The following is a 27,849-nucleotide window of genomic DNA, read 5'->3' on the forward strand; positions in this document are numbered from 1 at the left end:
AGGGTGCAGAGGAGATTTACTAGGATGTTGCCTGGTATGGAGGGAAGGTCTTACGGGGAAAGGCTGAGGGAATTGAGGTTGTTTGTTAGAGAAGGAGGAGAGGTGACTTAATAGAGACACAAGATAATCAGAGGGTTAGATAGGGTGGATAGTGAGAGTCTTTTTCCTTGAATGGTGATGGCAAACACGAGGGGACATAGCTTGAAGTTGAGGGGTGATAGATATAGGACAGATGTCAGAGGTAGTTTCTTTTCTCAGAGCAGTAGGGGCGTGGAATGCCCTGCCTGCAAAAGTAGTAGACTTGCCAACTTTAAGGGCATTTAAGTGGTCATTGGATAGACATATGGATGAAAATGGAATAGTCTAGGTCAGATTGTTTCACAGGTCGGCGCAACTTCGAGGGCCAAAGGGCCTGTACTGCGCTGTAATGTTCTAATTCTAAAAGGAAATGGAAGTGATTTTATCAAAGTGTTCAAAGTGAGGGTCTGTAGTGTATTTTATTTTTTTATTTGGAGATACAGCACTGAAACAGGCCCTTCAGCCCACCGATTCTGTGCTGACCAACAACCACCCATTTATACTAACCCTACAGTAATCCCACATTCCCTACCACCTACCTACACTAGGGGCAATTTACTATGGCCGATTTACCCATCACCTGCAAGTCTTCCACTGTGGGAGGAAACCGGAGCACCCGGCAGAAACTCCGCGGTCACAGGGAGAACTTGCAAACTCCACAGTCAGTACCCAGAATTGAAACCGGGTCCCTGAAGCTGTGAGGCTGCAGTGCTAACCACTGCGCCACTTACCATTGGTAGAATAGATCAGAACCAGAGGACACAAGCTGGTCAGCAATAGATCGAGGTGATACAAGGAATAATTACACCACAAAAAGGATGCAGATGGTTAGGTAGTTATTGATTTTATGCTGATATTGTCTTACTTTACTGTCATTTTCAGGTGAGTTTCCCCCAAGACTTCTGAAACTGCATGCTCAATATCAGCAGCAAAAATCCCTTTCTAAAGGATTGCCCAGACAAGTGCATTGAATTAGCACTGAGCTGTTGTAACAGAGCAGTGTCATTCCACTGAAGAGTGGAGTAGAGCTTCATTCAGCTGACACTACACAAGGATGAGCAGCCACAGTCTCCATCCTGTATATCCTAATGCTGACCCTCCTTCATGCTTTGTAATGGGTCTGTAATCAATCTGTATTTGACAATTCCCAACAATTGCTCAGACTCAGTATTCAGCTTCCACTGCTGCTCAGCAACAGCCCAAACTGCTAAAGATATTTTTAGGATAGCATTGCTGGTCACAAATTACAATCACCCAGACTAATGAAACAAGGAAATTCTGCAGCACTGCCAGGCTCCAGTCAGTTTCACTAATCTCCCATTAAGTGGAATTTCAAGCAACCTGACTTGCTGTTTCCCCATCTTCAGAGGTTGGGATGGAGACATCCTGGCTTGGTCCAAATAAATGAAATGCTGGCACTTTTCTTCAGGTAGCACTCCCACCTCCTGAAGTACCCAGGTATATTATTGTATACCAGTAGCCCAGTAAAACCAAGCACATGGTTTAGACTAAGACTCAATATATCAGTTCCATGTAGAGAGAGTGATAAAATGTTTATAGGGAATCCAGGGACCAGTCCTGTTAACTGGGCATGGGTGGTACAGCTCACTTACCAGGCTTGAACTGGTGGAAATGATTCCTTCATGGAAGTGGCAAGACTGGAGATATGAGACTAAAGCCCAGTATCAGTTAGAAACAACTAAGATCATTGTGCAACCTCATTTTACTCCAAACCCAGTGATGTTTATACCTCCTTCTGTGGCTGTGCGGAGGAAACATAATTTGCAGCTGAAACTAGATTATAAGCTACAACTTTCATTGAATAATTTAACAGATGGAGACCAAGACTTGATCTATAAACAGCAGTTTATTATCCAGACAGATCTACAGTTCCATTGATCTGCACTCAGAACCCACCCTGTGACCCACATCCATTTTCCACACAGCAACAGTCCCAACCAACAGGACTACAGAGAGCAGAGCCACCCCAACTGCTACTCCAGGAAGAACAAGGGAGGGGGAATCCACAGCAGCATCTGTGGAGAGAAGCCAGGGTTAGAGGGGCACCAGTTACTGCATCACTACACACTGGAGGAAGTTCCTCCTTTACCTTTCTCTTCCTGCTGGATCCCTGCAGACAATCTCTCCCCATCTTCCAGGAAAATGATGGGTCCAGTGGTCACCAAGGTCCCAGGCTGGTTATTGGTGCTTCTTCGTCTCTCTGGGGAAGGAAGAGTTCAAGGTTCAGTAGTTGCCTGAATCAGATGTTCAAGCTCAAACTTGATAATCTCTGCTTCCACCACATGCAAGTTTCAAAGTAAATTGGATGGGTGCTTGATGGAAATAAAACTTGTAGAGTTACAGGGATAGAGCAAGGGAATGGGACTGATTTGATGCTATAAGACTTAAGCATTGACTGGGTGGAAAGGCTTCCTCTGTTTATAAAACTTGGTCAGATGCAAAAAAAAAAAGACATCTGGCGCAAAATATCAGAGATAAGGGGCACAAGTTAAAAATGGTTGCCTGACTAAAACAGATTTTCCAATATTCAAATGAACCTGCTTCAACCAAGCAGCTTGCAGAATGGTCAGTGTGGACTCTGTGAAGTAATGTCACCAGTTGATAGGAGTGTCCTCTCCACTGAAAATAGTTTCATTACATCTGGAATACCTGGTGACAGAATGAGAATAAAGTGCCAGTTCAATGTCCCAGACAAAAAAATGTTGAACCTATTCCTGACCAGATAAGGTTTGGAGCAGAGAGCACCTGGACCAATTAGATTCCACTCTGCAGGTGAGGAGTGAGGAACAATGAACCAACATTCCTGCTCACATTATCCTGGCTGAGGGATCACAACATGCTTGATCTGCATCTCCCTGCTTTCTTGTGCTCACACTGACTGCCACTTCCTGATGGAAACTTGCACACAATGGGACTTGGGGGAAAACATTGAGCAGTTCAGAGCTGCAGGATTACTGACACTTCTGGGCCCAGTGTTCAGATCTCACACACTCCCCATCAGGGTTCACTTTCTACTCACATCCCAGGTACTTACTGGGGCTGCAGGAAGCTGTGCAGTTCTCTCGGCTGGAAGGGGAGCAAACCTCAGCACTGCAGTGGAAGTAAACCTGCAAAGAGACAGTGCGGTATGGTGAGTGCCACAGCTCCCAGGAAGCAGGAGGAGAGGAATGCTTCTCCATTCAAAAAGATAGATAGAACAGGGAGCTCACTCAGTAACAAGCTCAACCAAGTCAGCCAGAATGACTGAAGGAGACTCACCTCCCCGCTCAGAGGCCGGCCTGAAACTCGCTCCCAGAAAGTGAAAGTGCTGACTACAAAGCGCTTATGATGAGTTGGGAAACGCAAATGGGAAGCAGCGTCTAGCGGGAGGAGGCGGCTTTTGTAGTTGTCACCAGTAAAGGGGCACCTGGAACAGAAAGAATGATAGCATTGCTGTCAACTAGTGATCCAAGATGAGACTAGAATACAATGCAGAGGAACAGGGAAACCACTTGCTAACACCTCATTGCTTTGCTGAATCTTCATTGCCTCCCCCACCCCCTCACCTGTTCACCAGGAGCTTCCATTGAAGCTGGGAATAGGGCTCGGCAGTAGGGCTCGCCCAGCACTCATTGAGCACCAGCACAAGGGATGGGTCGTTCCGGTTCAGGACACGAACCTCCACAAACACGGGCTCCCGGAGCACACTCAGGATCGGGTAGTCACTGGCCACGTACCAGCTCCGGTAGGCAGCATCTGAAAAGAGAAAGATGCAGGATGGTCACAATGTGCAGAGACAGAGAGAGAGAGAGAAGTTGGACACTAGCCATCAGAGAGCACTCGCTACCTCTCGCTATTCTCAGCTCCAGAAGCAGGATCCCGGTCTCGGTGGCAGGCAGTGGCGGAGAAAGGGTGTAAACTCGGGGCTTCAGCTGCAATTCAGACTCCTGGCTTCCCCTGTAACTGCACTGGACATGGAGCCTGCAAGAGAAGGGACACGGCTGCACAATTCAGCTCCTCACCACCTCTAGCCGCTCAATGTGCTCCCATTCTCACCTGAAGGGGCTGTCCCGGCTCACCGATCCCAAAGCACCATCCAAGATCTCAAACTGAGCCAACACATCCGTTTCATACACCACGTCCACCCCGTCCAGCTACAAGAGACACAAGACCATCAGTACTGACTGACACCCATTGATGGGACAGCCAAGCCACAATACATACCCGCTGGCTAGTGCCACACTGAGTGCGAACTCAAAGAGCACAGTGTCTACAGAGGCCACGGTGGGACTGCACTCAGCTCCGTGTCCATCCTTCAGATGCACCGTTGTCAGGTTTACAGGAGGCAGCGTCAAATCCTTGGAGATGGCGATCAGGACCCGCCCATCCTTGGTGCAAACTGCAAGACAGGCAATGAAAGGAGTTTAGTTGTTGTCCCAATCTCAGCAGAACATGTTTCTGAGAATACTTCCAGGGATGAGGGACTGGGATTTCAGCTCTGTGGATAGAACAAGGAATACAGTCCCAGCTTCCCCAGGAGGAGAGATTTGATAGGTGGGGAACATGAGGGGCCTAGACCAATTAGATAGAGAGAAACTGATCCCATTGGCACAAGGGTGGAGAACCAGAGGGCACAGATTGAAGGAGATTGGTAGAAGCAGAGGTGACAGGAGGGAAAACTGACACAGCGAGTGGTTAGGATCTGGAATGTACTGCCCGAGTGGTGGAGACAGATTTAATCAGAGCTTTCAAAGGCTATTGGATAATTATCGAGAGACTACATGCGGGGCGGGGGGGGGGGGGGGCGGGGAAGGTGAAGAACCAATTGCTCATAGTGAACCATTAGGCACCGAATGGTTGAAATGGCCTCTGTTGCCATAATTTTCCAATGTCATCATGGCAAGTAAAATTCACACCCCTTAAGTGCCAGGCAATGACCATCTCCCCTTGACATTCAATGGCATTATGATCACTGAATCAGTGGCACAGTGGGTAGCACCACAGCCTCAGGGCTCCAGGGACCCAAGTTCAATCTGGGTACTGCCTGTGCAGATTTTGCAAATTCTCCCTGTGACAGGGTGGGTTTTTGCCAGGTGCTCCGGATTCCTCCCACCGCCAAGGACATGCAGGCGATAGGTAAATTGGCCATTGTAAATTGCCCCTCGTGGTAGGGAATATAAGATTACTGCAGGATTAGTATAAATGGGTGGTTCTTGGTCAGCACAGACTTAGTGGGCTGAAGGGCCTGTTTCAGTGCTGTATCACTAAATAAACTAACATCCTGGGGATTATCATTGACCAGAAATGGAACTGAGGTAGCTATATAAAAATACTGTGGCCACAAGAGCAGGTCAGAGGCTAAGAATCCTGCAGTGATTAACTCAAAGCCTGTCCATCTACAATGGCACAAGTCAGGATTGTGATGGGATGCTGTCTACTTGCCTGGATGGGCACATCAACACTCAACAAACTTACACCATCCAGGACAAAGCAGCCCACTTAATTGGCACCCCATCCACAAACCTTCACTCCCTACTCTAACAGTAGCAGAGTGTACCATCTACAAGGTGCACTGCACAACACACAAAGGCTCCTCAGACAGCACCTTCCAAACCCACAAGCTTCACCACCTAGAAAGACAAAGCAAACAGTTACATGTTAACACCACCACCTGCAAGTTCCATTCCAAATCACACCATCCTGACTTGGAACTATAATCACCATTCCTTCACTGTTCCAGGATTTTGATGCAGTAACTCCCTTCCTCACACTGTGGGTGTATTTATCCCACATGGACTACAGCAGTTCAAAAAGGCAGCTCACCACCACCTTCTCAAGGGCAGTTAAGGATGGGCAGTTAATGCTGGCCTGGCCATTAATACCCACATCCCAAGAACAAATAAAAGGCATGATTCCATGACCTCTCACCTGGAGGATCCCAATCCCACAATCACTTCCACTCCTCTATAACATTCCTGTCCCGATCCTAACCCACACCAAATCCAGTTACATCTTGACCCTGCACTCCAACTCACATCGGCTCCCAGTCCAGCAGAGAAACAAATTTAAAATTCTAACCCTGGGGTTAAAATCTGCTCCTCACATTCCCCAAACCCATTTTCCTTCAATTCCAGCACCTTGATCATCAGGGAATTCTCTCTCCTGCCATTGACAGGCGGGTTTCCATCTGTCTCAACTTGAAATGGAATTCTCTTCACAAAACTCTCCCCTCCTTCACTTAAACTCCACTTCAAAACCAAACCCTGAAGCTGTCCAATATTATCAGGGCTCAGTGTTAAATCCTGACAGTTAATATTCCCGGGATTCTCCTTGGGGAGTTTGATTGGGAAGAAGATAAACTATTGGAGGAGATAGTCTTCATCCCACAATCAGTTTCACTCAGACAGGTTTGAAATATCCACTGAAATGAATCCAAGGAAAATGAAAGGATTATCCTGGACAATCCCAACTACAGCTGACCCTGGAAATAACTGCTCTGGAATATAGACGGAGTGAGAATACACCCACCTGGCAGATTGTCCAGTGAATAGAAACACGGCGGCACATCCCGGCTCCCAACATCAAAGCAACAGCCTCTCCGCACACACTCACTGCCTGCAATTCCCGCAAATCCACACTCTTGCCGGAATTTGGGAGATATCCAACATTTATCAGCAGCCAGAAAGAGAGAGGGCGGCTGAGCAGAACAGATTGTAACAAATAACAAAGCTAGAATACGGAATATCTCCATGATAACAAGTGAAACCTCCCAGGTGAGTAAGGTTACTGAACACAATGCCCCTTTTTCTAACAGCTCTGTTTAAGCTGCAGTAAATGAGTTTGCCAATCAGCCTGAGACACAGTCCCAGCTCCACCGCCTCCTCAACATTAACCCGCATTCCCACGGCTCACACGGAGATGGGCTCTGTTTTTAATAAAGCAGGAAAGGACACTGGCTCCAAAGACAGCTCCACAAGTGTCCCCTCTTAATGAGGCAGCACGGATAGAATTTAGACATAAAGTCTCATGAAGTAAAGAAAGCGAGAATTGTAAATGATCATCTTGTTGTTTGTGGTAATGACACACTCGGTATCTTGTGGGACAGAGAGAGGCCGCTTCCATCCCATGGACATTGGGGAAGATTGATTCAGCTCCAGACCAAAGCCCCTCTCAGAGACCCCCATCTCCTGGAATGTCCCCTTGTGATCTCAGTGGATTGAACAGATCCATGTTCCTCTGCCCCCTCCTTCAATCCCTATTTCTGATGCCTCCTCTATTCCAGTCCTTGTTCCAGAGATCTTTCTAACACCTTCTGGAGATTCTCTTGGACTTTCACATGTGATGCTTAGCTCTCTCTGAATTAGGAGTGGGGGCAGCCTGACTTTGGATCTTCATTTTCTACTGGGACACCCCTGCTTTGGGGACTATGAGGATTTTGGATGATCATGTGATCCCCATCAGGTCAATGCTTCATCTCAGTAGAGGCACATTTTTATTAGGAGCTGACTGAGCACACAGTGGGATTGAGTTCAGAATATACAGTGGATTCAGTCCTGGATCAGTACAGCTGCACATTCTGCAGTGTCACTTTCTGTTTCAACATTGCTTTTCAATGGGTTTCAATAAACTACTTTCTGTCTCAATGCATCTTGACTCAGTTCATTGACCTGGTTCAGTACAGCACAGATACCCACTGTCCAATGTGTCATTGTGGACTGAGTGAGTTTAGTAATCACCTGATCTGTCCAGACCATATTGTTAGACAAGTCATGCTTCAGTTCCATCAAAGAATTTTCCACATGGATGGAGTTGATCACTAGGCTCTGCTCAACATGCTTGAGAGAGTTGTTGAGGGGAATGTGATTGATGTGGTGAAAATGGACTTCCAAAAGGTGTTTGATAAAAGTCTCACAATAACAGACTTGTCAACAGAGTTGAATCCCATGGAATGAAAGGGACAGTGGAAACATGGATACGAAGTTGGTTGAATGACAGGAAGCAGAGTGTAGTGAAGGGGGGGGGGCGTGGGGAGGTGATGGTGGGGAAGAGAACAAAGGGAAGGTGTGTGATATTGTCTACAGCAGGAGATACTAAATAACAAAGATTTCCTGGAACAATGGCAAAGAGCATGTTAATGGTTGTGGTGAAAGACAGTTGTATTGGGACTGGAGGAAGGTATATAATGGGGTTCCCCAGGGGGGCAGTATTGGGACCACTGTTTATCTTGACCTAGATTAATGATATAGATTTGGGTGTGCTCGGCACAATTTCAAAATTTGTAGATAATAAAAAGCTGGAAGTATTGTGAACTGTCAGGATGATAGTGATAGATTTTATCATCTCCATGGAGATCACCAAAAATAACAAAACAATCAAATCCACTGACTGACCCCAATTTCGGAAAGAAGTGAGGAACCAATTCTTGGCTTATCTCTGCTTTCTGAGCGTCTGGTTTTAATCTTTCGCAAACAATCCCAGCTACAATCTTCAAATGATCTTTTGCCAATTATTTCAAGGCACTGAGAGTCAGATCTTCTCTCTTGACAAAGTTTTGAACATCAATAGTACTCATGTTAATTTCACACTGATCACAGACAAAGTAAAGGTGAAATATTCTTTGCTTTAGCTCTGGGAAATTCCAGTCTATCCATTCCATAGCCCAGTCACACATCACATCCCGGACAAGATCCCAATTTTGTTACGATCCCCGTGGAGATCACTAATAAACCAAAAGGATCAAATCAACTGACCCAAATTTAGGAAAGAAAAACCAAATGGACACAATTTCACTTTTAAAAATGTTACATTAACACTCAAACCAAAACCAACATCGATTAAACATGAACTAACAGTTAAATCATGGTCGATATATGTATCTTAATGTTTACACATTAATTATCAGATGCAACAAATATAGTTCTCACAAGGGTGGCACAGTGGCGCAGTGGTTAGCACCGCAGCCTCACAGCTCCAGTGACCCGGGTTCAATTCTGGGTACTGCCTGTGTGCAGTTTGCTAGTTCTCCCTGTGTCTGCGTGGGTTTCCTCTGGGTGCTCCGGTTTCCTCCCACATGCCAAAGACTTGAGGTTGATAGGTAAATTGACCATTATAAATTGCCCCTAGTATAGGTAGGTGGTACGGAAATATATAGGGACAGGTGGGGATGTGGTCGGAATATGGAATTAGTGTAGGATTAGTATAAATGGGTGGTTGATGGTCGGCACAGACAAGGTGGGCCGAAGGGCCTGTTTCAGTGCTGTATCTCTAAAAAAAAAAGTCCTTTGAGCAGTCTTATCAGCAAGATGTCAATGAACACTTCTACATCACAGACTCAATCACAGCTCCAAGAGAACATAAACAGGCTGGTGAAATGGGGGACACATGGCAGATGGAATTTAATGCAGAGAAGTGTGAAGTGATACATTTTGGGTGGCAGAATGAGGAAAGGTAATACAAAATAAAGGGTATAATTCTAAAGGGGCTGCAGGAACAGAAGGACATAGGGGTGTAAATGCACAAAACATTGAAGGTGGTAGGGCAGTTTGAGAAAGACTAGTTCATTCTGAGTCTATACCACTCTATTGGGGAATGAACCTGCATTAATAGCTGATGAATCAAGGAATGACCTCCAAGCTGTCAGTTCGCTTACAATCAGAGTGACTTTTTTTTTTATTCGTTCAGGGAATGATCCACCTCGGCCTCCTCCTGAATCCCCAGCTTCACAGATGCCAGCCTTCTGCCAATTCGATTCACTCCACCTGATCTCTCTCTCTCCTGGTCTCTTTATGCTCTGCTCCACTCTCGCTGTTCCCTGCTCTCAGAGTGACCCCTCACTTATTCTTTCTCCCGGTCTCTTTCTGCTCTGCTCCATTCTCACTGTTTCCCGCTCTCTGAGTGAACTCTCACTCTCTCCCTCGGGCTCTTTATGCTCCGCTTCGCTCTCACTGTTTCCCGTTATCTGAGTAAACTCTCGCTCTCTCTCTACTGGTATGTTTACGCTCCAGTCTCCTCTCACTGTTTCCCGCTCTCTGACTGAGCTCTCTCGCTCTCTCTCTCCTCGGCTCATTGTGCTCTGCTCTGCTCTCGCTGTTTCCTGATCTCTGAGTTAACTCTCACTCCCTATCTCCCGGGCTCCTTATGGTCCACTCCACTCTCGCTGTTTCCTGCTCTCTGAGTGCACTCTCGCTCTCTCTATCTCCCGGGCTCTTTATGCTCCGCTCTGCTCTCGCTGATTCCCGCTCTCTGATCATCCCAACCTACCCATGACCCCAGCGTCCTTGCAAACTACTGCCCCATCTCTACCCTGTTATCAGGAGACAATCTGTGAGGATTTAACCCCTTACTCACCATGGGATCCAATGACACGGGGCGTGGTGTCGGAGGGGGAGGAAAACATAGTTACAAAGATAACACCATTGCCCCCACCTCCTCATAATACCCATATAATCCCACCCCCTTTCTATATGTAGTCATGGGCTGAGCTCCGACAGGTGGTGCGCACAATATTCCGAACACGCACCTGTCAGATTTTTTTGTTTCACTTCGTCGGATGCAGCTGACTCTTGTTGCATCAGTAGAGCATTGTATGCATACTTTATCATTTCCCGAGTGGACTTGTAACCATGTATTAAAATAAGCTTTATCTCTACTCCAGTCCCTGACTGTTGGGATACATATACCATCAGTGAAATTATACAAAGCCCCATAGTTCATGTAGTTATGTCCCTCCTGTGTTTGTTGTTGCTCCAGTGGTGCATCAGCATTCTCTTGTGCTTGTATTAATCTCAGAGTTCCCAGTATCACGACTTCCCAGAGTCGAAGTGCCCACTGTGGGTTCATCACTTCCGGTGTTTTAATCCAGGGATTTAAACAAAATGACCTGGTCGTCACCAGGTGTTAGTTCCTGGTCTACTCATTTCCTCACCTGTGTGGGTGGAAAAGGTTCTATTGTTTATGGGTTAATAGCTGTGTCTTTTATAATCGTACCATTTCTATCTCGTCAAGTCCGTGTCTGTATTTCCATCGGATTTGTATCTGAGCACGCTGCGCTCGTGCCTGAGTGGTGATGAATACCAGCCAGACTCCGGTTAACATCACCACTACTCCCAGTCCCCCGAACATTCCATTCTCTAATGTGTTTCGCCACTCCTGGTATCACATGACATACCAGGTGGTCTCCATGATAGGCCCTATCTCAGGTTCAGCCATCATTCCCTTGATTATATTTTTTCCGTTGGGACCAGTGTTTCCACCGGCCCTTCCCTTTCATATCGACACATGCACAGGTATCACTAGTCATGAATAATATCGTATGGTCCGATCTACCTTGGGGTGAATCCTGCCTGTTTGGGGGTAACTCGGACCAAAACATTCTCCCCTACTTGTGGTATGGCTGGGCCGGCCTTATCCTTGTTTTGTGTCTCTAGGTCCCGTATGGCCTGCTGATCCCTCACCTCCTGTCACAACTCTTTGAACTGCAGATCTAATTGTCTTACGTTTTGCCTAATTCAGTCTCGTAGAGGTCCCATATCCTCCCCGCCTACTATGATGCTTTTGGGGAGTTGCATAGCCCTCCCTGTCATGAGTTTGAAGGGGGTCAAGCCTGTCATTCGGTTGGGTGTAGCTCTTAGTCTCATTAATATCCAGGGTAAGACATCTACCCACCCCTTTCCGGTCTCAGAGATGGCCTTTGCTATAGCTGTTTTTAGAGTGCGGTTTATTTGCTCCACCATTCCTGAACTCTGCGGGTGATAGGGGACATGAAACCGTTGTCGGATTCCCAGTAAACCACAGGCTCGCTTCATGACCTGTCCTGTAAAGTGTGTGCCCTGGTCTGAGTCGGGAATGCTTCAACCCACCTGCTGAACTGAACAATGATCACCAGACAATACCACTTTCCTCTACTATTAGGCAGAGGCCCAGTAAAATCAATTTGCAGGTTTTCCCACGGACCTTTATGTCGGTGCTGATGTGCCATTTTAACCTTGATGGGTTTTCCCGGGTTATGTTGTGCACATATTATACAATGTTGGCAGTGTATCTCCACGTCTCTCCCTACACCGGCCCACCACCAATCTTTGAGCAGACGGTTCAGCATCCCATCACATCCGGGGTGATCCGGTTTGTGGTACAGTTTGAGTAGCTCAGTCTGTATGGAGGACGGGACGACTACTTGTAGTCCCTTTCACCAAACCCCTTCTCCCCCAACAACTGCCCCTTGATGTTCCCATCAGGATCGTTCTTCCATGCTAACCTCTTCCTGTACTCTTTTAATGTTTAATTCCCCTGGTCCTAGTGCGGCTACTTGAATGGTCTGTGGCACAGCCCTCTCTGCGGTATTCCGGGCTGCCTGGTCAGCTAACATGTTTCCCTGTTGTTCCTTACATTCCATCTTCCGATGCGCTTTGATATTTATTAAGGCTGCAGCAGCTGGTCACTTAACTACTTCTACGAATTCTCGAACCACGTTCTCGTGCTGAATATGTCCCCCTCCTGACGTTACATACCCTCGTCTACTCCACGCTGTCATATAATCATGTACTACCCCAAATGTGTATCTACTGTCTGTAAACACATTCACGCGTTTTCCCTCTGCTAACTTTAGGGCTTCCGTTAAAGCCACTAAATCCACAGAATATTGTCCCTTCCAGTCCCCCTTGTAAGAGGACTGTGTCACTTTGATCTACCACAGCCCACCCCGTACGGAACTGTCCATTTATATATCGTCTGGATCCATCAACATAGAGGGTTATGTGGGGATCTGTGAAGGGTTCGTCCACTATTTCTCCTTCTACTTCTTCATCTATTTCTGTCTGGCACTGATGTGGTTCTCCCTCGGCTATTATTCCCTCGGCTGGGTTGATCCCTGTATCTCTAATGATTTGTATCGATTGGTCTTTAGGTAACAGTACTGCTTCCCACATGGCTCGTCGAGCATCGGACACCGTTTTCAATCTCCCGGTGTTTAACAACTCCACTATAGTGTGTTTGGTATGTATAATCAGCTGTCCAGACATTGTGACAGGTTCACATACTCTCACTGCCCAGGCTGTGCAGTCGAGTGCAGCCACGCATCGGTGGAGCCCTCTAACTACCGGAGATTCTTGTGTGGAATAGTATGCCACTGGTCTCATCACACCTCCCCTTTCCTGGGTTAGAACATAGAACATAGAACAGTACAGACCCTTCGGCCCACGATGTTGTGCCGAACCTTTAACCTCCTCTAAGATCAAACTAACTACCTACCCTTCATTCTACTATCATCCATGTACATATCCAAGAGTTGCTTAAATGTCTCTAATGTATCTGCTTCTACTACCACCGCTGGCAGTGCATTCCACGCACCCACCACCCTCTGTGTAAAGAAACTACCTCTGACATCTCCCCGAAACCTTCCTCCAATCACCATAAAATTATGCCCCCTGGTGATAGCCCTTTCCACCCTGGGAAAAAGTCTCTGACTATCCACTCTGTCTATGCCTCTCATCATCTTGTACCCCTCTATCAAGTCACCTCTCATCCTTCTTTGCTCCAATGAGAAAAGCCCTAGCTCCCTCAATCTTTCTTCGTAAGACATGCCCTCCAGTCCAGGCAGCATCCTGGTAAATCTCCTCTGCACCCTCTCTAAAGCTTCCATATACTTCCTATAATGAGGCGACCAGAACTGAATACAATATTCCAAGTGTGGTCGAACCAGGGCCTTATAGAGCTGCAGCATAACCTCGCGGCTCTTAAACTCAATCCCCCTGTTAATGAAAGCCAACACACCATACGCCTTCTTAACAACCCTATCAACTTGGGTGGCAACTTTGAGGGATCTATGGACATGGACCCCAAGATCCCTCTGTTCCTCCACACAACCAAGAATCCTGTCTTTAAGCCTGTATTCCGCATTCAAATTCGACCTTCCAAAATGAATCACTTCACACTTTTCCAGGTTGAACTCCATCTGCCACTTCTCAGCCCAGCTCTGCATCCTGTCAATGTCCCGTTGCAACCTACAACAGCCTTCCACACTATCCACAACTCCAGCAACCTTTGTGTCATCGGCAAACTTGCTAACCCAGCCTTCCACTTCCTCATCCAAGTCATTTATAAAAATCACAAAGAGCAGAGGTCCCAGAACAGATCCTTGTGGAACACCACTGGTCACCGAGCTCCATGCTGAATACTTTCCATCTACTACCACCCTCTGATCTATGGGCCAGCCAATTTTGTATCCAGACAGCCAACTTTCCCTGAATCCCATGCCTCCTTACTTTCTGAATGAGCCTACCATGGGGAACCTTATCAAACGCCTTGCTAAAATCCATATACACCACATCCACTGCTCTTCCTTCATCAATGTGTTTTGTCACATCTTCAAAGAATTCAATAAGGCTTGTGAGGCATGACCTGCCCCTCACAAAGCCATGCTGACTGTCTCTAATCAAACCATGCTTTTCCAAATAATCATAAATCCTGTCTCTCAGAATCCTCTCCAATAATTTGCCCACTACCGACGTAAGACTGACTGGTCTATAATTCCCAGGGTTATCCCTATTCCCTTTCTTGAACAAGGGAACAACATTTGCCACCCTCCAATCATCCGGTTCTACTCCAGTGGACTGTGAGGACGCAAAGATCATCGCCAGAGGCGCAGCAATCTCTTCCCTCGCTTCCCGTAATATCCTTGGGTATATCCCAGTGGCGCAGTGGTTAGCACCGCAGCCTCACAGCTCCAGGGACCCGGGTTCGATTCCGGGTACTGCCTGTGTGGAGTTTGCAAATTCTCCCTGTGTCTGCGTGGGTTTTCTCCGGGTGCTCCGGTTTCCTCCCACAAGCCAAAAGACTTGCAGGTTGATAGGTAAATTGGCCATTATAAATTGTCACTAGTATAGGTAGGTGGTAGGGAAATATAGGGACAGGTGGGGATGTTTGTTGGGAATATGGGATTAGGGTAGGATTAGTATAAAAATGGGTGGTTGATGTTCGGCACAGACTCGGTGGGCCGAAGGGCCTGTTTCAGTGCTGTATCTCTAATCTAATCCCGTCTGGCCCCGGGGACTTATCTGTCCTCATGTCATTCAAAATTTCCAGCACATCCTCCCTCTTAACCTCAACCTGTTCGAGCATATCAGCCTGTTCCACGCTGTCCTAACAAACGACCAGGTCCCTCTCACTAGTGAATACTGAAGCAAAGTATTCATTTAGGACCTCCTCCGACTCCAGGCACAAGTTCCCTCCACTATCCCTGATCGGCCCTACCCTCACTCTGGCCATCCTCTTGTTCCTCTCATAAGTGTAGAACGCCTTGGGACTTTCCTTAATCCTACCCGCCAAGACTTTTTCATGTCCCCTTCTAGCTCTCCTAAGTCCATTCTTCAGTTCCTTCCTGGCGACCTTGTAACCCTCTAGAGCTCTGTCTGATCCTTGCTTCCTCAACCTTAAGTAAGCTTCCTTCTTCCTCTTGACTCGCTGTTCCACATCTCTTGTCATCCAAGGTTCCTTCACCCTACCATCCCTTCCCTGCCTCATCGGGACAAACCTATCCAGCAGTCGCAGCAAGTGCTCTCTAAACAACCTCCACATTTCTGTCGTGCATTTCCCTGAGAACATCTGTTCCCAATTTATGCTCCCCAGTTCCTGCCTAATAGCATTGTAATTCCCCCTCCCCCAATTAAATATTTTCCCATCCTGTCTGCTCCTGTCCCTCTCCATGACTATAGTAAAGGTCAGGGAGTTGTGATCACTATCACCGAAATGCTCTCCCACCGAGAGATCTGCCACTTGGCCTGGTTCGTTGCCAAGCACCAAGTCCAACATAGCCTCCCCTCTAGTCGGCCTATCGACATATTGTGTCAGGAAACCTTCCTGGACACACCTGACAAAAACTGCTCCATCCAAACTATTTGCACTAAGGAGGTTCCAATCAATATTGGGGAAGTTGAAGTCACCCATGATAACAACCCTGTTACTTCTGCACCTTTCCAAAATCTGCCTCCCAATCTGTTCCTCCGTGTCGCTGTTGCTATTGGGGGGTCTATAGAGAACTCCCAATAAAGTGACTGCTCCTTTCCTGTTTCTGACTTCCACCCATAATGACTCAGTAGACAAACCCTCCTCGACGACCTCCCTTTCTGCAGCTGTGATACTATCCCTGATTAGCAATGCCACTCCCCCACCTCTTTTACCTCCCTCCCTATTCCTTTTGAAACATCTAAACCCCGGAACATCCAACATCCATTCCTGCCCCTGTGATATCCAAGTCTCCGTAATGGCCACAACATCGTAGCTCCAAGTACTGATCCATGCTCTAAGCTCATCACCCTTATTCCTGACACTTCTTGCGTTAAAATAGACACACTTCAACCCATCATACTGGCTGCAACTTTGCCCTGTCAACTGTCTAACCTTCCTCACAGACTCTCTGCACTCGGTATCTTCCTGTTCAACAGCTACCCCATCCACTGATCCGTGGCTCCGGTTCCCATCCCCCTGCCAAACTAGTTTAAACCCTCCCAAAGAGCTCTAGCAAACCTCCCGCCCAGGATATTGGTGCCCCTCCAGTTCGGATGCAACCCGTCCTTCTGGTACAGGTCCCACCTTCCCCAGAAGGTATCCCAATGATCCACATATCTGAAGCCCTCCCTCCTACACCAGCTCTGTAGCCACGTGTTCAACTGCACTCGCTCTCTGTTTCTAGCCTCACTAGCACGTGGCACCAGTATCAATCCTGAGATTACTACTCTGTTCGTCCTGCCTTTTAGCTTCCAACCTAACTCCCTATATTCGCTTTTCAGGTCCTCATCCCTTTTCCTAACTATGTCATTGGTACTGATGTGTACCACGACTTCTGGCTGCTCCCCCTCCCCCATAAGAATCCTGCAGACTCGATCCGAGACATCCCTGACCCTGGCACCCGGGAGGCAACATACCATCCGGGAATCTCATTCGCGTCCACAGAATCTCCTGTCTGTTCCTCTAACCACTGAATCTCCTATCACTATCACTCTCCCATTCTCCCCCCTTCCCTTCTGAGCCACTGAGCCAGGCTCAGTCCCAGACACCTGGCCGCTGTGGCTTTCCCCTGGTAGGTCCCCGCCCCACCAATCGTATCCAAAACGCTATACTTATTATTGAGGGGAACGGCCACAGGGGATCCCTCCCCCGACGGTCACCCAGCTACCTTTATCCTGTAACTTAAGTGTCACTACTTCCCTCTAACTGCTCTCTATCACCCCCTCAGCATCCTGAATGATCCGAAGTTCATCCAGCTCCAGTTCCCTAACGCGGTCTGTGAGGAGCTGGGGTTGGGTGAACTTCTCACAGGTGAAGTCAGCAGGGACACAAGTGGTGACCCTTACCTCCCACATCCTGCAAGAGGAGCATGTAACTGCCCTAGCTTCCAACCCCTCTGCTCTAAATTGACAAAAGAGATTTAAAAAAAAGGAAAGGAAAGGGTTACTACAGCATTATAGAACCCTCCATCGAGATCATAATAGATCTGGAATGGCTTTGTCATGTCTGATAGTCTGAGGGTTGGGGCTGCAAGCAGCCCTGCCTTTAATTTACCATATGTTTCCTCCTGCTCGTTTCCCCATTCCAATAGTTCCATCCCGGGCTTTCCTCCTTTCACTAAGTGTTGGATAGGTTCCACCAGGGTAGCGAATTGGGGAATGAAATTTCTGCAGTAATTGAACAAGCCCATCACTCGCTGTACCCCCTGCACTGTTGTGTGTCGGGGCATATTAGCGATTGCTGTTTTGCGATCGGCGGGGAGGGTTTTACTTCCCTGACTTATGTCATGTCCCAAGTACCGTACTCTGGTCTGGCCGATCTGTGCCTTCTTTGGGTTAATTTTGAATCCTGATTTTTCTAATGTCTTTAATACGGTTACCAGGGCCCCGAGGTGCTCTGGATTTAAGTTCGTTAAGATACCTAGTGCACTGTCAGGAATTGCTTAAAGTATTTCAGAATATCATAAGCTTGTTATGTGAAATACTGACAGACTTGTGACCCGACAGTTAGCCAGGATACAATCTACTACAAGTTGCGCTGGGCTGAAAGCAGACTCTGAGAGTAGATTTCTAACAGTTCTAATCCTATCCAAGCCTGGCCAGTTAAAAGATGGAGCTCGAATGGGGGCCAGAAGGTCCCTTACCTGTCACTTGCCAGAGAAACATAAAAAATTAATAGAGAAAATGATGAAATCAGGTTGGAAACCTGATGACCAGCCGGATGACCAGTGGGAATGGTGGAAGAAGGAAAAGAAAGACAAGGATGAAAAAGCCTGGGTTCTAATTCTTCATGCCCATGTCAAACTAACAGAACGAGTAAACCAATATGTAAAAGATAAAAAGGAGCAGGTGACTGTTCTGTCCGGACGGACAGTCCTACCAGCACTGACAGGCAGCCCTAACGAACTGCCTAATGAGGATGATATTGATTGGGGATCGCTCGAGGAGGAGGCACATAATTATAACCAAGAAGGAGAAGACCCCTCCTCTACTTACGCTCCGGCGAATAAGGCCAAAACAGCTCCTGTAAAGGTGGAGTACGTCCCTGGGGTGCCAGCACAACACGGGGCGGTGGGCCGGGACGGACACCCAGGGCAACCAGCCCGACCAGCACATTTAAGAAAGACATATATATCCCTGTCTCCCGGGGACACGATGAAGTTACTGGATAAACTTCCACTCCTAAAACCCCGTTATAACAATGCAATCTTCTGGCAGAAGATTAAAGAAATGCAAATTTGTCACAATCTCCACAATCGGGATGTCACAGGATTAATCAGGACCAAAATGCCTGAGAATTATTGGGAAGGATTGCAGGCTGCCCACTGGGATGGTACCTGGTGTGCGGACCTGGCTGCCGACCTGCAACAACTGGAACAAGACCTGATTATGTTTAAAGCCGATGTCACTGCTACCCTTGGTCAGGTTCCACCCCCCCCCCCCACCATAAAAGCCGATGTCACTGCTACCCTTGGTCAGGTTCCCCCCGCCCCCCACCATAAAAGCCGATGTCACTGCTACCCTTGGTCAGGTTCCCTGCCCCCCCCCACCATAAAAGCCGATGTCACTGCTACCCTTGGTCAGGTTCCACCCCCCCCCCCCCCACCACCATAAAAGCCGATGTCACTGCTACCCTTGGTCAGGTTCCCCCCCTCCCACCATAAATTGGAATTCGATTGTAGGGGTGACTCAGAACAAAGGGGAAGGAGCGCAGGAATATGGGACTAGAAAGTCCGAAGCTTTCCTAGCGCTCAGTGACATGGCAAATGTAGATCGACAAAATCCAACATTTCTCCAGTTATATAGGGACGGAATAAGCCCCACTCACCAGGCAATATCGACAACGGGACTAGTAAATTACAATAATTATCATGATTTGGAAAATTGGGGTACCGCTGTAGATAATCAACAAAAATCCAAAATAGCCACCCTTCTGACAGAAGCTTGCAAAGCAGCCTCTGTAAAAAGAACAGAGACCTGTTTTAACTACAATAAACCAGGACATCGTCACGCTGAGTGGAGAGCCCCAAGGCAGGATGGCCGTAAGAAATGCAAAAACTCTCACAAAATGGGGCACAAAATAAAGGACTTTTTTATTCATTCATGGGATGTGGGGCATCACTGGCCAGGCCAGCATTTATTACCCATCCCTAATTGCCCTTGAGAAGGTGGTGGTGAGCTGCCTTCTTGAACCGCTGCAGTCCATTTGGGGTAGGTACACCCACAGTGCTGTTAGGAAGGGAGTTCCAGGATTTTGACCCAGTGACAGTGAAGGAACGGTGATATAGTTCCAAGTCAGGATGGTGTGTGTTTTGGAGAGGAACTTGCAGGTGGTGGTGTTCCCATGCATCTGCTGCCCTTGTCCTTCTAGTTGGTAGAGGTCTTGGGTTTGGAAGGTACTGTCTAAGGAGCTTTGGTGCATTGCTGCAGTGCATCTTGTAGATGGTACACACTGCTGCCACTGTGCGCTGGTGGTGGAGGGAGTGAATGTTTGTAGATGGGGTGCCAATCAAGCGGACTGCATTGTCCTGGATGGTGTCGAGCTTCTTGACTGTTGTTGGAGCTGCACCCATCCAGGCAAGTGCAGAGTATTCCATCACACTCCTGACTTGTGCCTTGTAGATGGTGGACAGGCTTTGGGGAGTCAGGAGGTAAGTTGCTCGCCTCAGGATTCCTAGCCTCTGACCTGGGCACAGAGGGGGTGAACAGGAAGGAAAAGGACCCCAGCAGCAACAAAGGAAAGGAAAGGTGATTGACGAGACAGGCACAGCCGCCAGTAAAATGAGTAATCAACAGCTGTTAGATATCATACAGCACCTGACACGACAACAAACACAGCTCCAATGAGTGACATCGGCCCCCGGGCAGGAATCCGATCCCCGTATGTGGATTGAGGCATCGTTAGGGGGCCAGCGATGTGATATGTTAATAGATACGGGAGCATCAGTATCCTTGACTAACCTTGACCTGCCTACTACCCGACACTCTATTATGATACAGGGAGTAGGGGGCAGTAAAACTATAGCATACAAAAGTGAAACACAGATATTAGAAACTGAGGGTATGATACTACAAGTCCAGTTCTGGGTGTGCCCAAACCCGGAAGGTACAATACTAGGTATGGACTTACTCAATGAGCTGGGCACAATTGTAGACGCACAGAATAGACAAATAATCTGGACGACTAAAAAGGGACACAAAGACAGAATCAATGGTAAATGGGTCCCACTAAGGAATGTAGCGACGATAGGCAGCATTAATACCTTGGCCAGGGACTGGACTGGAGATGGGATGTTGGGAACAATATGCCAAGCTATACCAGGAATCTGGGCCGAGAGCAAACAGGAATGTGGTCTCATCAAAACCACGCCAGAACGAAGTGTTGGGCCAACACACCCGCCTCACAAACAATACCCGATTAAACCAGAGGCCATGCAGGCAACTGAGGGAATAATAATGGCACTGATAGAACAGGGCATTTTACGGCCAACAGTGTCAATCACGAATTCCCCCATGTGGCCAGTTAAAAAACCCGACAGGAGTTACCGGTTAACTATAGATTATACTGCCCTAAATAAAGTAACACCCAAAGAGCACCCTATTGTAGCCAGCCCAGCCACGATCTTCAACGGTTTCAATCCAGAACATCGGATTTTTACAGTTCTAGATATCACAAATGGATTCTTGTCAATCCCACTGGACTCTGAGTCCCAGGAAACATTTGCCTTCATCTCAAAGGGCAAACAATACACCAGGTCCAGATTCCCACAGGGATTCCACAACAGCCCAAACATCTTTCACCGGATCATGAGCAAAACCCTGGAAGAGTGTGACCTAGCCGCATATAATAGTACTATCTTACAGTACGTGGATGATATCCTGATCACCTCGGTGACCAACCGAGAACGCCTAGGGGCCCTGGTAACCGTATTAAAGACATTAGAAAAATCAGGATTCAAAATTAACCCAAAAGAAGGCACAGATCGGCCAGACCAGAGTACGGTACTTGGGACATGACATAAGTCAGGGAAGTAAAGCCCTCCCCGCCGATCGCAAAACAGCAATCGCTAATATGCCCCGACCCACGACAGTGCAGGGGGTACAGCGAGTGATGGGCTTGTTCAATTACTGCAGAAATTTCATTCCCCAATTCGCTACCCTGGTGGAACCTATCCAACACTTAGTGAAAGGAGGAAAGCCCGGGATGGTACTAGTGGAATAGGGAAACGAGCAGGAGGAAACATATGGTAAATTAAAGGCAGGGCTGCTTGCAGCCCCAACCCTCAGACTATCAGACATGACAAAGCCATTCCAGATCTATTATGATCTCGATGGGGGTTTCTATAATGCTGTAGTAACCCAGGAAAGGGGAGGAGTGATGAGACCAGTGGCATACTATTCTACACAAGAATCTCCGGTAGTTAGAGGGCTCCACCGATGCGTGGCTGCACTCGACTGCACAGCCTGGGCAGTGAGAGTATGTGAACCTGTCACAATGTCTGGACAGCTGATTATACATACCAAACACACGATAGTGGAGTTGTTAAACACCGGGAGATTGAAAACGGTGTCCGATGCTCGACGAGCCATGTGGGAAGCAGTACTGTTACCTAAAGACCAATCGATACAAATCATTAGAGATACAGGGATCAACCCAGCCGAGGGAATAATAGCCGAGGGAGAACCACATCAGTGCCAGACAGAAATAGATGAAGAAGTAGAAGGAGAAATAGTGGACGAACCCTTCACAGATCCCCACATAACCCTCTATGTTGATGGATCCAGACGATATATAAATGGACAGTTCCGTACGGGGTGGGCTGTGGTAGATCAAAGTGACACAGTCCTCTTACAAGGGGGACTGGAAGGAACAATATTCTGTGGATTTAGTGGCTTTAACTGAAGCCCTAAAGTTAGAAGAGGGAAAACGCGTGAATGTGTTTACAGACAGTAGATACACATTTGGGGTAGTACATGATTATATGACAGCGTGGAGTAGACGAGGGTATGTAACGTCAGGAGGGGGACATATTCAGCACGAGAACGTGGTTCGAGAATTAGTAGAAGTAGTTAAGTGACCAGCTGCTGCAGCCTTAATAAATATCAAAGCGCATCGGAAGATGGAATGTAAGGAACAACAGGGAAACATGTTAGCTGACCAGGCAGCCCGGAATACCGCAGAGAGGGCTGTGCCACAGACCATTCAAGTAGCCGCACTAGGACCAGGGGAATTAAACATTAAAAGAGTACAGGAAGAGGTTAGCATGGAAGAACGATCCCGATGGGAACATCAAGGGGCAGTTGTTGGGGGAGAAGGGGTTTGGTGCAAGGGACTACAAGTAGTCGTCCCGTCCTCCATACAGACTGAGCTACTCAAACTGTACCACAAACCGGATCACCACGGATGTGATGGGATGCTGAACCACCTGCTCAAAGATTGGTGGTGGGCCGGTGTAGGGAGAGACGTGGAGAAACACTGCCAACATTGTATAATATGTGCACAACATAACCCGGGAAAACCCATCAAGGTTAAAATGGCACATCAGCCCCGACATAAAGGTCCGTGGGAAAACCTGCAAATTGATTTTACTGGGCCTCTGCCTAATAGTAGAGGAAAGTGGTATTGTCTGGTGATCATTGTTCAGTTCACCAGGTGGGTTGAAGCATTCCCGACTCAGACCAGGGCACACACTTTACAGGACAGGTCATGAAGCGAGCCTGTGGTTTACTGGGAATCCGACAACGGTTTCATGTCCCCTATCACCCGCAGAGTTCAGGAATGGTGGAGCAAATAAACCGCACTCTAAAAACAGCTATAGCAAAGGCCATCTCTGAGACCGGAAAGGGGTGGGTAGATGTCTTACCCTGGATATTAATGAGACTAAGAGCTACACCCAACCGAATGACAGGCTTGACCCCCTTCAAACTCATGACAGGGAGGGCTATGCAACTCCCCGAAAGCATCATAGTAGGCGGGGAGGATATGGGACCTCTACGAGACTGAATTAGGCAAAACGTAAGACAATTAGATCTGCAGTTAAAAGAGTTGTGACAGGAGGTGAGGGATCAGCAGGCCATACGGGACCTAGAGACACAAAACAAGGATAAGGCCGGCCCAGCCATACCACAAGTAGGGGAGAATGTTTTGGTCCGAGTTACCCCCAAACTGGCAGGATTCACCCCAAGGTAGATCGGACCATACGATATTATTCATGACTAGTGATACCTGTGCATGTGTCGATATGAAAGGGAAGGGCCGGTGGAAACACTGGTCCCAACGGAAAAAATATAATCAAGGGAATGATGGCTGAACCTGAGATAGGGCCTATCATGGAGACCACCTGGTATGTCATGTGATACCAGGAGTGGCGAAACACATTAGAGAATGGAATGTTCGGGGGACTGGGAGTAGTGGTGATGTTAACCGGAGTCTGGCTGGTATTCATCACCACTCAGGCACGAGCGCAGCGTGCTCAGATACAAATCTGATGGAAATACAGACACGGACTTGACGAGATAGAAATGGTACGATTATAAAAGACACAGCTATTAACCCATAAACAATAGAACCTTTTCCACCCACACAGGTGAGGAAATGAGTAGACCAGGAACTAATACCTGGTGACGACCAGGTCATTTTGTTTAAATCCCTGGATTAAAACACCGGAAGTGATGAACCCACAGTGGGCACTTCGACTCTGGGAAGTCGTGATACTGGGAACTCTGAGATTAATACAAGCACAAGAGAATGCTGATGCACCACTGGAGCAACAACAAACACAGGAGGGACATAACTACATGAACTATGGGGCTTTGTATAATTTCACTGATGGTATATGTATCCCAACAGTCAGGGACTGGAGTAGAGATAAAGCTTATTTTAATACATGGTTACAAGTCCACTCGGGAAATGATAAAGTATGCATACAATGCTCTACTGATGCAACAAGAGTCAGCTGCATCCGACGAAGTGAAACAAAAAAATCTGACAGGTGCGTGTTCGGAATATTGTGCACACCACCTGTCGGAGCTCAGCCCATGACTACATATAGAAAGGGGATGGGATTATATGGGTATTATGAGGAGGTGGGGGCAATGGTGTTATCTTTGTATGTATGTTTTCCTCCCCCTCCGACACCACGCCCCGTGTCATTGGATCCCAGGTGCGTAAGGGGTTAAATCCTCACAGACTGTCTCCTGATAACAGGGTAGAGTTGGGGCAGTAGTTTGCAAGGACGCTGGGGTCAAGGGTTGCTTGAGATGATCAGAGAGCGGGAAACAATGAGAGCAGAGCGGAGCATAAGGAGCCCGGGAGATAGAGAGTGAGAATTAACTCAGAGAGCAGGAAACAGCGAGAGCGGAGCAGAGCACAATGAGCCGAGGAGAGAGAGAGCGAGAGCTCAGTCAGAGAGCGGGAAACAGTGAGAAAGGAACGGAGCATAAAGAGCCCGGGAGAGAGAGAGAGCGAGATTTCATTCAGAGAGCGGGAAAAGTGAGAGCAGACTGGATCGTAAACATACCAGAAGAGAGAGAGCGAGAGTTTACTCAGATAACGGGAAACAGTGAGAGCGAAGCGGAGCGTAAAGAGCCCGAGAGAGAGAGTGAGAGTTCACTCAGAGAGCGGGAAACAGTGAGAGCGGAGCTGAGCACAAAGAGACCGGGAGAAAGAATAAGTGAGGGGGTCACTCAGAGAGAAGGGAACAGCGAGAGTGGATCAGAGCATAAAGAGACCGGGAGAGAGAGTAAGTGAGGGGTCATTCAGAGAGTGGGAAACAGCGAGAGCGGAGCATAAAGAGACCGGGAAAGAGAACAAGAGTTCACTCAGAGAGCGGGAAACAGCGAGAGCGGAGCTGAGCATAAAGAGACCAGGAGAGAGAGAGATCAGGTGGAGTGAATCGAATTGGCTGAAGGCTGGCATCTGTGAAGCTGGGGATTCAGGAGGAGGCCGAGATGGATCATCCCCTGAACGAATAAATAAAAAGTCACTCTGACTGTAAGTGAACTGACAGCTTGGAGGTCATTCCTTGGTTCATCAGCTATTAATGCAGGTTCATTCCCCAATAGAGTTGCATAGACTCAGAATGAACTAGTCTTTCTCAACCTGCCCTACCACCTTCAATGTTTTGTGCATTTACACCCCTATGTCCTTCTGTTCCTGCAGCCCCTTTAGAATTATACCCTTTATTTTGTATTACCTTTCCTCATTCTGCCACCCAGAATGTATCACTTCACACTTCTCAGCATTAAATTCCATCTGCCATGTGTCCCCCATTTCACCAGCCTGTTTATGTTCTCTTGGAGCTGTGATTGAGTCTGTGATGTAGAAGTGTTCATTGACATCTTGCTGATAAGACTGCTCAAAGGACTTGTGAGAACTATATTTGTTGCATCTGATAATTAATGTGTAAACATTAAGATACATATACCGACCATGATTTAACTGTTAGTTCATGTTTAATCGATGTTGGTTTTGGTTTGAGTGTTAATGTAACATTTTTAAAGTGAAATTGTGTCCATTTGGTTTTTCTTTCCTAAATTTGGGTCAGTTGATGGATTTGATCCTTTTGGTTTGTTAGTGATCTCCACGGGGATCGTAACAAATTGGGATCTTGTCCGGGATGTGATGTGTGACTGGGCTATGGAATGGATAGACTGGAATTTCCCAGAGCTAAAGCAAAGAATATTTCACCTTTACTTTGTCTGTGATCAGTGTGAAATTAACATGAGTACTATTGATGTTCAAAACTTTGTCAAGAGAGAAGATCTGACTCTCAGTGCCTCGAAATAATTGGCAAAAGATCATTTGAAGATTGTAGCTGGGATTGTTGGGGAAAGATTAAAACCAGAGGCTCAGAAAGCAGAGATAATCCAAAAATTGGTTCCTCACTTCTTTCCTAAATTGGGGTCAGTCAGTGGATTCAATTCTTTTGTTTTTTGTTGATCTCCATGTGGAGGATAAAATCTATCACTATCATCCTGACAGTTCACAATACTTCCAACTTTTTGTTTTTGCCAAATTTTGAAATTGTGCCATGCACACCCAAATCTATATCATTAATCTAGATCAAGATAAACAGTGGTCCCAATACTGCCCCCCTGGGGAACCCCATTATATACCTTCCTCCAGTCCCAATACAACTGTCTTTCACCACAACCATTAACATGCTCTTTGCCTTTGTCCCAGGAGATCTTTGTTATTTAATATCTCCTGCTGTAGACCCTATCACACACCTTCCCTTTGTTCTCTTCCCCACCATCACCTCCCCTCCTCCCCCCGCTCCCCTTCACTACACTCTGTTTCTTGTCATTCAGCCAACTTTGTATCCATGTTTCCACTGTCCCTTTCATTCCATGGGATTCAACTCTGTTGCCAAGTCTGTTATTGTGAGACTTTTATCAAACACCTTTTGGAAGTCCATTTTCACCACATCAATCACATTCCCCTCAACAACTCTCTCAAGCATGTTGAGCAGAGCCTAGTGATCAACTCTATCCATGTGGAAAATTCTTTGATGGAACTGAAGCATGACTTGTCTAACAATATGGTCTGGACAGATCAGGTGATTACTAAACTGACTCAGTCCACAATGACACATTGGACAGTGGGTATCTGTGCTGTACTGAACCAGGTCAATGAACTGAGTCAAGATGCATTGAGACAGAAAGTAGTTTATTGAAACCCATTGAAAAGCAATGTTGAAACAGAAAGTGACACTGCAGAATGTGCAGCTGTACTGATCCAGGACTGAATCCACTGTATATTCTGAACTCAATCCCACTGTGTGCTCAGTCAGCTCCTAATAAAAATGTGCTTCTACTGAGATGAAGCATTGACCTGATGGGGATCACATGATCATCCAAAATCCTCATAGTCCCCAAAGCAGGGGTGTCCCAGTAGAAAATGAAGATCCAAAGTCAGGCTGCCCCCACTCCTAATTCAGAGAGAGCTAAGCATCACATGTGAAAGTCCAAGAGAATCTCCAGAAGGTGTTAGAAAGATCTCTGGAACAAGGACTGGAATAGAGGAGGCATCAGAAATAGGGATTGAAGGAGGGGGCAGAGGAACATGGATCTGTTCAATCCACTGAGATCACAAGGGGACATTCCAGGAGATGGGGGTCTCTGAGAGGGGCTTTGGTCTGGAGCTGAATCAATCTTCCCCAATGTCCATGGGATGGAAGCGGCCTCTCTCTGTCTCACAAGATACCGAGTGTGTCATTACCACAAACAACAAGATGATCATTTACAATTCTCGCTTTCTTTACTTCATGAG

The 27,849-nt window shown here is 47.2% G+C and overlaps 1 pseudogene; it reads right to left on the reverse strand.

Moving 5' to 3' along the window:
* Positions 1 to 1,946: 1,946 nt before the first annotated feature.
* Positions 1,947 to 6,955, reverse strand: LOC137351768 (zona pellucida sperm-binding protein 4-like; annotated as a pseudogene).
* Between the last annotated feature and the right edge of the window lie 20,894 nt (positions 6,956 to 27,849).

The sequence above is a fragment of the Heterodontus francisci genome, chromosome 2 (assembly GCF_036365525.1).
Source record: "Heterodontus francisci isolate sHetFra1 chromosome 2, sHetFra1.hap1, whole genome shotgun sequence".
NCBI classification, from domain to species: Eukaryota; Metazoa; Chordata; class Chondrichthyes; order Heterodontiformes; family Heterodontidae; genus Heterodontus; species Heterodontus francisci.